Source organism: Hyla sarda, unplaced genomic scaffold (genome assembly GCF_029499605.1).
Source record: "Hyla sarda isolate aHylSar1 unplaced genomic scaffold, aHylSar1.hap1 scaffold_2502, whole genome shotgun sequence".
Lineage (NCBI taxonomy): Eukaryota > Metazoa > Chordata > Amphibia > Anura > Hylidae > Hyla > Hyla sarda.
Window position 1 is genome coordinate 1 of NW_026609190.1, and position 12,593 is coordinate 12,593.

The following is a 12,593-nucleotide window of genomic DNA, read 5'->3' on the forward strand; positions in this document are numbered from 1 at the left end:
GTTGTTGTTTACACTCTGCAAGGCCTGTGGAAGTGAGTGACATCATAGCACTGTAGTTCTGAGGGTTCAAGATGGATGCAACAATCTCCTGTTGCTTCTATGAAGGCCGTAATAGACGACATCACCAAACAGCTCCATAGTCACATACACAGCAAAGGAGAGATGTTGTTTACACCTAGTGATGTCAGTGGTATTGAGTGACATCACAGCACAGTGCTAAGGCTCCTGGGCCTGGACACAGCAGCGGCTGCAATATCTCAACGGAGAATACGTTTATATATATGTGTGTGTGTGCGCGTATATATATATATATATATATATATATATATATATATATATATATATATTTCTCCGCCGAAATCACTTTTAAACCCATTTCCACCTTTTTTTCCCTTCTCTTCCTCTTACTTTTTTTTCACGTTTTTTTACGTTTTTCTCCTTTTCGCCTCTTTTCTGGGCGTATTATTCTTCTTTTTCTTCTTTTTTTTCGTCTAATGCATACCCCATCAGTGCAGCAATGCTTATTCAATACCGCCAGCAGATGGAGACACTGGGGGATAATTTTCTAAGGATTTATACTGATTTTTCCTGTCTGAATTTGTCGCACAGAAAGTTGCAGGCCAAATATGTGTGACATTTCTGCGACTTTAGCTTCTAGAGCATTTTTACAACATTATACATAGGTGCTGAATACATAAAAAGCGACTGTTCAGCGACAGACAAGTCGCATCGGCTGAAAGTAGGCCAGAATGTCAGTCCATGTTGGAGCAGGTTTAGATACAGTCTAAAGCATAGATCTCAAAGTCTGTGCACAGAATTTAGCAAGGGCCTCGCACCTTCTGATGCATCAGGTAGGTGCACAATAGCATAGCCTAACCCTCTGTACTTTGGTCTATATTGATGCGGGACATAGACAGCCAGCTGATGACCAATCCATTAGTGCAATGGATGGCTGGAAGCATTTGTCTTTGCCTTTGCAATACCACAGAAGCAATGCATGGTCAATGTACAGCAATGACACACCTGTGTGAACAGCCAGGAGACCCCCCCCCCCCCCATGTTATGTTACATAGTTACATAGTTAGTACGGTCGAAAAAAGACATATGTCCATCACGTTCAACCAGGGAATTAAGGGGTAGGGGTGTGGCGCGATATTGGGGAAGGGATGAGATTTTATATTTCTTCATAAGCATTAATCTTATTTTGTCAATTAGGAACATTCAGCACCCACCCGCTATCAAGGCAGCTGCCTATCATGTCATGCCCTACCTGCACAGGTGTGCTGGCTACTCAAATGATCCAATTAAGGAGGCCATTTAGTCAGCAGCAGCAGAAGTCCTGTGCCTGGACGCTCCAACAGGGGCCAGACACAAGCAGAAGCAGAAGCAGCAGAAGCAGCAGCAGCACCACCTTTTGTTTTTTGGCTGCAGCAGCAGCAAGGCCCACAGGGCTGGCTAGCTGGCTAGCCAGCAAGCAGGTAGCAATGAAAGTAGGAATCTTTCTTTTTAACCCTGTAAGGGGGTGGTGCACTGTACCCGAAGATACTGCCATATCGGGTCAATGCATAGGGCGACGGAAGCAAGCTTCGAAATCGGCCCCCGTTCTCAAAAATCCATTTAATATATGGTCCCCAGATAGGGGACGTATCAGATATTAAACTGATAAGAACAGATACTACACTTGATCTTAGCCAAAAGGCCGAGAAGCGATAACCGTGAAAGGGGCGGGCCCAACAAGGTCCCCTTCATGGGCACTATCACTGCTTGCTGTCAGGGAGGCTGCCAGACAATTTTCCATGCACACTCTGGGCTGGGGGGCAGTCAACCACCAGTACACACAGCAGAACCTAAACCCATACCATTATTGCTAAGCAGCAAGACAGGGGCCCATTGCACTCCCACGGGGCCTTTTTAAATGCAATCCATAACCCGGATTTGCCAGGAACCCTTCTTACTCCTCCTACTTGCATGTGACACTGGGCTTAGGATCTGCATAGGAAACACACACACAAGCACACACCTACCTTTGTTGCCTGCAGATGCCTCCTTGGCTGTCCCCAAACGGTATCAAACCAACACCCACGGGAAGCTGTAAGCATAGAGGACATGCCTGCACCCCATTGGACTTACCTGTGTGGGTTAAATCCGGGTTATTTGACAACCTATGGCGGTGATGGTTCTGCTCAGGCAGAGCAGTGCTGATGCTCCTCATAAAGCTGTCGCTGCTGTGAAGGTTCTAGGTGACATCACAAATCCCTTTGGTTACATACACAACAAAGCTGGGTTGTTGTTGTTTACACTCTGCAAGGCCTGTGGAAGTGAGTGACATCATAGCACTGTAGTTCTGAGGGTTCAAGATGGATGCAACAATCTCCTGTTGCTTCTATGAAGGCCGTAATAGACGACATCACCAAACAGCTCCATAGTCACATACACAGCAAAGGAGAGATGTTGTTTACACCTAGTGATGTCAGTGGTATTGAGTGACATCACAGCACAGTGCTAAGGCTCCTGGGCCTGGACACAGCAGCGGCTGCAATATCTCAACGGAGAATACGTTTATATCTATGTGTGTGTGTGCGCATATATATATATATATATATATATATATATATATATATATATATATTTCTCCGCCGAAATCACTTTTAAACCCATTTCCACCTTTTTTTCCCTTCTCTTCCTCTTACTTTTTTTTCACGTTTTTTTACGTTTTTCTCCTTTTCGCCTCTTTTCTGGGCGTATTATTCTTCTTTTTCTTCTTTTTTTTCGTCTAATGCATACCCCATCAGTGCAGCAATGCTTATTCAATACCGCCAGCAGATGGAGACACTGGGGGATAATTTTCTAAGGATTTATACTGATTTTTCCTGTCTGAATTTGTCGCACAGAAAGTTGCAGGCCAAATATGTGTGACATTTCTGCGACTTTAGCTTCTAGAGCATTTTTACAACATTATACATAGGTGCTGAATACATAAAAAGCGACTGTTCAGCGACAGACAAGTCGCATCGGCTGAAAGTAGGCCAGAATGTCAGTCCATGTTGGAGCAGGTTTAGATACAGTCTAAAGCATAGATCTCAAAGTCTGTGCACAGAATTTAGCAAGGGCCTCGCACCTTCTGATGCATCAGGTAGGTGCACAATAGCATAGCCTAACCCTCTGTACTTTGGTCTATATTGATGCAGGACATAGACAGCCAGCTGATGACCAATCCATTAGTGCAATGGATGGCTGGAAGCATTTGTCTTTGCCTTTGCAATACCACAGAAGCAATGCATGGTCAATGTACAGCAATGACACACCTGTGTGAACAGCCAGGAGACCCCCCCCCCCCCCCCCCCCCATGTTATGTTACATAGTTACATAGTTAGTACGGTCGAAAAAAGACATATGTCCATCACGTTCAACCAGGGAATTAAGGGGTAGGGGTGTGGCGCGATATTGGGGAAGGGATGAGATTTTATATTTCTTCATAAGCATTAATCTTATTTTGTCAATTAGGAACATTCAGCACCCACCCGCTATCAAGGCAGCTGCCTATCATGTCATGCCCTACCTGCACAGGTGTGCTGGCTACTCAAATGATCCAATTAAGGAGGCCATTTAGTCAGCAGCAGCAGAAGTCCTGTGCCTGGACGCTCCAACAGGGGCCAGACACAAGCAGAAGCAGAAGCAGCAGAAGCAGCAGCAGCACCACCTTTTGTTTTTTGGCTGCAGCAGCAGCAAGGCCCACAGGGCTGGCTAGCTGGCTAGCCAGCAAGCAGGTAGCAATGAAAGTAGGAATCTTTCTTTTTAACCCTGTAAGGGGGTGGTGCACTGTACCCGAAGATACTGCCATATCGGGTCAATGCATAGGGCGACGGAAGCAAGCTTCGAAATCGGCCCCCGTTCTCAAAAATCCATTTAATATATGGTCCCCAGATAGGGGACGTATCAGATATTAAACTGATAAGAACAGATACTACACTTGATCTTAGCCAAAAGGCCGAGAAGCGATAACCGTGAAAGGGGCGGGCCCAACAAGGTCCCCTTCATGGGCACTATCACTGCTTGCTGTCAGGGAGGCTGCCAGACAATTTTCCATGCACACTCTGGGCTGGGGGGCAGTCAACCACCAGTACACACAGCAGAACCTAAACCCATACCATTATTGCTAAGCAGCAAGACAGGGGCCCATTGCACTCCCACGGGGCCTTTTTAAATGCAATCCATAACCCGGATTTGCCAGGAACCCTTCTTACTCCTCCTACTTGCATGTGACACTGGGCTTAGGATCTGCATAGGAAACACACACACAAGCACACACCTACCTTTGTTGCCTGCAGATGCCTCCTTGGCTGTCCCCAAACGGTATCAAACCAACACCCACGGGAAGCTGTAAGCATAGAGGACATGCCTGCACCCCATTGGACTTACCTGTGTGGGTTAAATCCGGGTTATTTGACAACCTATGGCGGTGATGGTTCTGCTCAGGCAGAGCAGTGCTGATGCTCCTCATAAAGCTGTCGCTGCTGTGAAGGTTCTAGGTGACATCACAAATCCCTTTGGTTACATACACAACAAAGCTGGGTTGTTGTTGTTTACACTCTGCAAGGCCTGTGGAAGTGAGTGACATCATAGCACTGTAGTTCTGAGGGTTCAAGATGGATGCAACAATCTCCTGTTGCTTCTATGAAGGCCATAATAGACGACATCACCAAACAGCTCCATAGTCACATACACAGCAAAGGAGAGATGTTGTTTACACCTAGTGATGTCAGTGGTATTGAGTGACATCACAGCACAGTGCTAAGGCTCCTGGGCCTGGACACAGCAGCGGCTGCAATATCTCAACGGAGAATACGTTTATATCTATGTGTGTGTGTGCGCATATATATATATATATATATATATATATATATATATATATATATATTTCTCCGCCGAAATCACTTTTAAACCCATTTCCACCTTTTTTTCCCTTCTCTTCCTCTTACTTTTTTTTCACGTTTTTTTACGTTTTTCTCCTTTTCGCCTCTTTTCTGGGCGTATTATTCTTCTTTTTCTTCTTTTTTTTCGTCTAATGCATACCCCATCAGTGCAGCAATGCTTATTCAATACCGCCAGCAGATGGAGACACTGGGGGATAATTTTCTAAGGATTTATACTGATTTTTCCTGTCTGAATTTGTCGCACAGAAAGTTGCAGGCCAAATATGTGTGACATTTCTGCGACTTTAGCTTCTAGAGCATTTTTACAACATTATACATAGGTGCTGAATACATAAAAAGCGACTGTTCAGCGACAGACAAGTCGCATCGGCTGAAAGTAGGCCAGAATGTCAGTCCATGTTGGAGCAGGTTTAGATACAGTCTAAAGCATAGATCTCAAAGTCTGTGCACAGAATTTAGCAAGGGCCTCGCACCTTCTGATGCATCAGGTAGGTGCACAATAGCATAGCCTAACCCTCTGTACTTTGGTCTATATTGATGCGGGACATAGACAGCCAGCTGATGACCAATCCATTAGTGCAATGGATGGCTGGAAGCATTTGTCTTTGCCTTTGCAATACCACAGAAGCAATGCATGGTCAATGTACAGCAATGACACACCTGTGTGAACAGCCAGGAGACCCCCCCCCCCCCCCCCCATGTTATGTTACATAGTTACATAGTTAGTACGGTCGAAAAAAGACATATGTCCATCACGTTCAACCAGGGAATTAAGGGGTAGGGGTGTGGCGCGATATTGGGGAAGGGATGAGATTTTATATTTCTTCATAAGCATTAATCTTATTTTGTCAATTAGGAACATTCAGCACCCACCCGCTATCAAGGCAGCTGCCTATCATGTCATGCCCTACCTGCACAGGTGTGCTGGCTACTCAAATGATCCAATTAAGGAGGCCATTTAGTCAGCAGCAGCAGAAGTCCTGTGCCTGGACGCTCCAACAGGGGCCAGACACAAGCAGAAGCAGAAGCAGCAGAAGCAGCAGCAGCACCACCTTTTGTTTTTTGGCTGCAGCAGCAGCAAGGCCCACAGGGCTGGCTAGCTGGCTAGCCAGCAAGCAGGTAGCAATGAAAGTAGGAATCTTTCTTTTTAACCCTGTAAGGGGGTGGTGCACTGTACCCGAAGATACTGCCATATCGGGTCAATGCATAGGGCGACGGAAGCAAGCTTCGAAATCGGCCCCCGTTCTCAAAAATCCATTTAATATATGGTCCCCAGATAGGGGACGTATCAGATATTAAACTGATAAGAACAGATACTACACTTGATCTTAGCCAAAAGGCCGAGAAGCGATAACCGTGAAAGGGGCGGGCCCAACAAGGTCCCCTTCATGGGCACTATCACTGCTTGCTGTCAGGGAGGCTGCCAGACAATTTTCCATGCACACTCTGGGCTGGGGGGCAGTCAACCACCAGTACACACAGCAGAACCTAAACCCATACCATTATTGCTAAGCAGCAAGACAGGGGCCCATTGCACTCCCACGGGGCCTTTTTAAATGCAATCCATAACCCGGATTTGCCAGGAACCCTTCTTACTCCTCCTACTTGCATGTGACACTGGGCTTAGGATCTGCATAGGAAACACACACACAAGCACACACCTACCTTTGTTGCCTGCAGATGCCTCCTTGGCTGTCCCCAAACGGTATCAAACCAACACCCACGGGAAGCTGTAAGCATAGAGGACATGCCTGCACCCCATTGGACTTACCTGTGTGGGTTAAATCCGGGTTATTTGACAACCTATGGCGGTGATGGTTCTGCTCAGGCAGAGCAGTGCTGATGCTCCTCATAAAGCTGTCGCTGCTGTGAAGGTTCTAGGTGACATCACAAATCCCTTTGGTTACATACACAACAAAGCTGGGTTGTTGTTGTTTACACTCTGCAAGGCCTGTGGAAGTGAGTGACATCATAGCACTGTAGTTCTGAGGGTTCAAGATGGATGCAACAATCTCCTGTTGCTTCTATGAAGGCCGTAATAGACGACATCACCAAACAGCTCCATAGTCACATACACAGCAAAGGAGAGATGTTGTTTACACCTAGTGATGTCAGTGGTATTGAGTGACATCACAGCACAGTGCTAAGGCTCCTGGGCCTGGACACAGCAGCGGCTGCAATATCTCAACGGAGAATACGTTTATATCTATGTGTGTGTGTGCGCATATATATATATATATATATATATATATATATATATATATATATTTCTCCGCCGAAATCACTTTTAAACCCATTTCCACCTTTTTTTCCCTTCTCTTCCTCTTACTTTTTTTTCACGTTTTTTTACGTTTTTCTCCTTTTCGCCTCTTTTCTGGGCGTATTATTCTTCTTTTTCTTCTTTTTTTTCGTCTAATGCATACCCCATCAGTGCAGCAATGCTTATTCAATACCGCCAGCAGATGGAGACACTGGGGGATAATTTTCTAAGGATTTATACTGATTTTTCCTGTCTGAATTTGTCGCACAGAAAGTTGCAGGCCAAATATGTGTGACATTTCTGCGACTTTAGCTTCTAGAGCATTTTTACAACATTATACATAGGTGCTGAATACATAAAAAGCGACTGTTCAGCGACAGACAAGTCGCATCGGCTGAAAGTAGGCCAGAATGTCAGTCCATGTTGGAGCAGGTTTAGATACAGTCTAAAGCATAGATCTCAAAGTCTGTGCACAGAATTTAGCAAGGGCCTCGCACCTTCTGATGCATCAGGTAGGTGCACAATAGCATAGCCTAACCCTCTGTACTTTGGTCTATATTGATGCGGGACATAGACAGCCAGCTGATGACCAATCCATTAGTGCAATGGATGGCTGGAAGCATTTGTCTTTGCCTTTGCAATACCACAGAAGCAATGCATGGTCAATGTACAGCAATGACACACCTGTGTGAACAGCCAGGAGACCCCCCCCCCCCCCCCCCCATGTTATGTTACATAGTTACATAGTTAGTACGGTCGAAAAAAGACATATGTCCATCACGTTCAACCAGGGAATTAAGGGGTAGGGGTGTGGCGCGATATTGGGGAAGGGATGAGATTTTATATTTCTTCATAAGCATTAATCTTATTTTGTCAATTAGGAACATTCAGCACCCACCCGCTATCAAGGCAGCTGCCTATCATGTCATGCCCTACCTGCACAGGTGTGCTGGCTACTCAAATGATCCAATTAAGGAGGCCATTTAGTCAGCAGCAGCAGAAGTCCTGTGCCTGGACGCTCCAACAGGGGCCAGACACAAGCAGAAGCAGAAGCAGCAGAAGCAGCAGCAGCACCACCTTTTGTTTTTTGGCTGCAGCAGCAGCAAGGCCCACAGGGCTGGCTAGCTGGCTAGCCAGCAAGCAGGTAGCAATGAAAGTAGGAATCTTTCTTTTTAACCCTGTAAGGGGGTGGTGCACTGTACCCGAAGATACTGCCATATCGGGTCAATGCATAGGGCGACGGAAGCAAGCTTCGAAATCGGCCCCCGTTCTCAAAAATCCATTTAATATATGGTCCCCAGATAGGGGACGTATCAGATATTAAACTGATAAGAACAGATACTACACTTGATCTTAGCCAAAAGGCCGAGAAGCGATAACCGTGAAAGGGGCGGGCCCAACAAGGTCCCCTTCATGGGCACTATCACTGCTTGCTGTCAGGGAGGCTGCCAGACAATTTTCCATGCACACTCTGGGCTGGGGGGCAGTCAACCACCAGTACACACAGCAGAACCTAAACCCATACCATTATTGCTAAGCAGCAAGACAGGGGCCCATTGCACTCCCACGGGGCCTTTTTAAATGCAATCCATAACCCGGATTTGCCAGGAACCCTTCTTACTCCTCCTACTTGCATGTGACACTGGGCTTAGGATCTGCATAGGAAACACACACACAAGCACACACCTACCTTTGTTGCCTGCAGATGCCTCCTTGGCTGTCCCCAAACGGTATCAAACCAACACCCACGGGAAGCTGTAAGCATAGAGGACATGCCTGCACCCCATTGGACTTACCTGTGTGGGTTAAATCCGGGTTATTTGACAACCTATGGCGGTGATGGTTCTGCTCAGGCAGAGCAGTGCTGATGCTCCTCATAAAGCTGTCGCTGCTGTGAAGGTTCTAGGTGACATCACAAATCCCTTTGGTTACATACACAACAAAGCTGGGTTGTTGTTGTTTACACTCTGCAAGGCCTGTGGAAGTGAGTGACATCATAGCACTGTAGTTCTGAGGGTTCAAGATGGATGCAACAATCTCCTGTTGCTTCTATGAAGGCCGTAATAGACGACATCACCAAACAGCTCCATAGTCACATACACAGCAAAGGAGAGATGTTGTTTACACCTAGTGATGTCAGTGGTATTGAGTGACATCACAGCACAGTGCTAAGGCTCCTGGGCCTGGACACAGCAGCGGCTGCAATATCTCAACGGAGAATACGTTTATATCTATGTGTGTGTGTGCGCATATATATATATATATATATATATATATATATATATATATATATATATTTCTCCGCCGAAATCACTTTTAAACCCATTTCCACCTTTTTTTCCCTTCTCTTCCTCTTACTTTTTTTTCACGTTTTTTTACGTTTTTCTCCTTTTCGCCTCTTTTCTGGGCGTATTATTCTTCTTTTTCTTCTTTTTTTTCGTCTAATGCATACCCCATCAGTGCAGCAATGCTTATTCAATACCGCCAGCAGATGGAGACACTGGGGGATAATTTTCTAAGGATTTATACTGATTTTTCCTGTCTGAATTTGTCGCACAGAAAGTTGCAGGCCAAATATGTGTGACATTTCTGCGACTTTAGCTTCTAGAGCATTTTTACAACATTATACATAGGTGCTGAATACATAAAAAGCGACTGTTCAGCGACAGACAAGTCGCATCGGCTGAAAGTAGGCCAGAATGTCAGTCCATGTTGGAGCAGGTTTAGATACAGTCTAAAGCATAGATCTCAAAGTCTGTGCACAGAATTTAGCAAGGGCCTCGCACCTTCTGATGCATCAGGTAGGTGCACAATAGCATAGCCTAACCCTCTGTACTTTGGTCTATATTGATGCGGGACATAGACAGCCAGCTGATGACCAATCCATTAGTGCAATGGATGGCTGGAAGCATTTGTCTTTGCCTTTGCAATACCACAGAAGCAATGCATGGTCAATGTACAGCAATGACACACCTGTGTGAACAGCCAGGAGACCCCCCCCCATGTTATGTTACATAGTTACATAGTTAGTACGGTCGAAAAAAGACATATGTCCATCACGTTCAACCAGGGAATTAAGGGGTAGGGGTGTGGCGCGATATTGGGGAAGGGATGAGATTTTATATTTCTTCATAAGCATTAATCTTATTTTGTCAATTAGGAACATTCAGCACCCACCCGCTATCAAGGCAGCTGCCTATCATGTCATGCCCTACCTGCACAGGTGTGCTGGCTACTCAAATGATCCAATTAAGGAGGCCATTTAGTCAGCAGCAGCAGAAGTCCTGTGCCTGGACGCTCCAACAGGGGCCAGACACAAGCAGAAGCAGAAGCAGCAGAAGCAGCAGCAGCACCACCTTTTGTTTTTTGGCTGCAGCAGCAGCAAGGCCCACAGGGCTGGCTAGCTGGCTAGCCAGCAAGCAGGTAGCAATGAAAGTAGGAATCTTTCTTTTTAACCCTGTAAGGGGGTGGTGCACTGTACCCGAAGATACTGCCATATCGGGTCAATGCATAGGGCGACGGAAGCAAGCTTCGAAATCGGCCCCCGTTCTCAAAAATCCATTTAATATATGGTCCCCAGATAGGGGACGTATCAGATATTAAACTGATAAGAACAGATTTTTTTTTTTTTTTTTTTTAAAGCCGAGGAACGTGCTTTCGATTCACCCAAAGTGCAAGAAAAAGTGCAAACGTGTTACACTAAAAAAACGTGCACAAAGGATGCGGTCTATCGCAAGCCCTTCTCCGATAGGAGAGAGGCCCCCCAACAAACCTTACCCTTCGCCTCCGGACCAAAAGGTACCTGCGAGGTTCCAGGTTCGATGTCCCTTTTCGCCGAAGCTACTAGGAGACCACAAATGCTCCCGGCATCCCCCTTGGCGTTAGCCAAGGTATCTGCCCGCAGAGCCGATTACGGTAGGTACCCTGCGAAGCAGGAGTACCCGGGGTGTTTGCAGGGAGGTGCGGAACCTAATGGCCACACACACCTCCCCTAGACCGCCAGGAGGGACACCCAGAAGGGCTACCGCATCCTGACAAATCCTGTGAACACACAACACGCAAAAAGTGACACAGTGAGACAAAAAATAAATAAATAAGTGAATGTGTGCAGATATACTGCCCGGACATCCGGCCGGATCTATAAAAATTTCTCTGATCCTAGCCAGAAGGCCGGGAATCAAGAGGTGAGTGCCACAAGGTGAAGAGATTATGGTGCCCGTGCTTCAACTCAGTGAGCCTATTCTCCCAGTGAGTTTCGGCACCTCGGGGTCACCACTCCCCGAGGCACAAAAGTACCTCGGCTCTAGACCCTCTCAGCCTCATGGCGAGACCCGGAGGGAACAGGTCACATCGGGGCAGCCGTCGAGCTGATTCCTCAGAACCAGCCCCGGAAAGCCCTGGTACACCTGCATCCTCCATGCAGCACCCATCCCCACCAGCATGAAAACTGATAAGAACAGATACTACACTTGATCTTAGCCAAAAGGCCGAGAACAGATACTACACTTGATCTTAGCCAAAAGGCCGAGAAGCGATAACCGTGAAAGGGGCGGGCCCAACAAGGTCCCCTTCATGGGCACTATCACTGCTTGCTGTCAGGGAGGCTGCCAGACAATTTTCCATGCACACTCTGGGCTGGGGGGCAGTCAACCACCAGTACACACAGCAGAACCTAAACCCATACCATTATTGCTAAGCAGCAAGACAGGGGCCCATTGCACTCCCACGGGGCCTTTTTAAATGCAATCCATAACCCGGATTTGCCAGGAACCCTTCTTACTCCTCCTACTTGCATGTGACACTGGGCTTAGGATCTGCATAGGAAACACACACACAAGCACACACCTACCTTTGTTGCCTGCAGATGCCTCCTTGGCTGTCCCCAAACGGTATCAAACCAACACCCACGGGAAGCTGTAAGCATAGAGGACATGCCTGCACCCCATTGGACTTACCTGTGTGGGTTAAATCCGGGTTATTTGACAACCTATGGCGGTGATGGTTCTGCTCAGGCAGAGCAGTGCTGATGCTCCTCATAAAGCTGTCGCTGCTGTGAAGGTTCTAGGTGACATCACAAATCCCTTTGGTTACATACACAACAAAGCTGGGTTGTTGTTGTTTACACTCTGCAAGGCCTGTGGAAGTGAGTGACATCATAGCACTGTAGTTTTGAGGGTTCAAGATGGATGCAACAATCTCCTGTTGCTTCTATGAAGGCCGTAATAGACGACATCACCAAACAGCTCCATAGTCACATACACAGCAAAGGAGAGATGTTGTTTACACCTAGTGATGTCAGTGGTATTGAGTGACATCACAGCACAGTGCTAAGGCTCCTGGGCCTGGACACAGCAGCGGCTGCAATATCTCAACGGAGAATACGTTTATATCTATGTGTG

The 12,593-nt window shown here is 46.6% G+C and overlaps 6 non-coding genes across 6 annotated transcripts; all 6 read right to left on the reverse strand.

Annotated features, from left to right (window-relative positions):
- Window positions 1-1,520: 1,520 nt before the first annotated feature.
- Window positions 1,521-1,711, reverse strand: LOC130323547 (U2 spliceosomal RNA). Its single transcript, XR_008868814.1, has one exon. It is a non-coding gene; the product is annotated as a U2 spliceosomal RNA (small nuclear RNA).
- Window positions 1,712-3,809: 2,098 nt separating this feature from the next.
- Window positions 3,810-4,000, reverse strand: LOC130323559 (U2 spliceosomal RNA). Its single transcript, XR_008868823.1, has one exon. It is a non-coding gene; the product is annotated as a U2 spliceosomal RNA (small nuclear RNA).
- Window positions 4,001-6,095: 2,095 nt separating this feature from the next.
- LOC130323564 (U2 spliceosomal RNA) lies at window positions 6,096-6,286 on the reverse strand. The gene has a single exon (XR_008868826.1). It is a non-coding gene; the product is annotated as a U2 spliceosomal RNA (small nuclear RNA).
- Window positions 6,287-8,380: 2,094 nt separating this feature from the next.
- On the reverse strand, window positions 8,381-8,571 carry LOC130323565 (U2 spliceosomal RNA). The gene has a single exon (XR_008868827.1). It is a non-coding gene; the product is annotated as a U2 spliceosomal RNA (small nuclear RNA).
- A 2,088-nt stretch (window positions 8,572-10,659) lies between these two features.
- Window positions 10,660-10,841, reverse strand: LOC130323557 (U2 spliceosomal RNA). The gene has a single exon (XR_008868822.1). It is a non-coding gene; the product is annotated as a U2 spliceosomal RNA (small nuclear RNA).
- Window positions 10,842-11,530: 689 nt separating this feature from the next.
- On the reverse strand, window positions 11,531-11,730 carry LOC130323562 (U2 spliceosomal RNA). Its single transcript, XR_008868824.1, has one exon. It is a non-coding gene; the product is annotated as a U2 spliceosomal RNA (small nuclear RNA).
- Window positions 11,731-12,593: the final 863 nt, after the last annotated feature.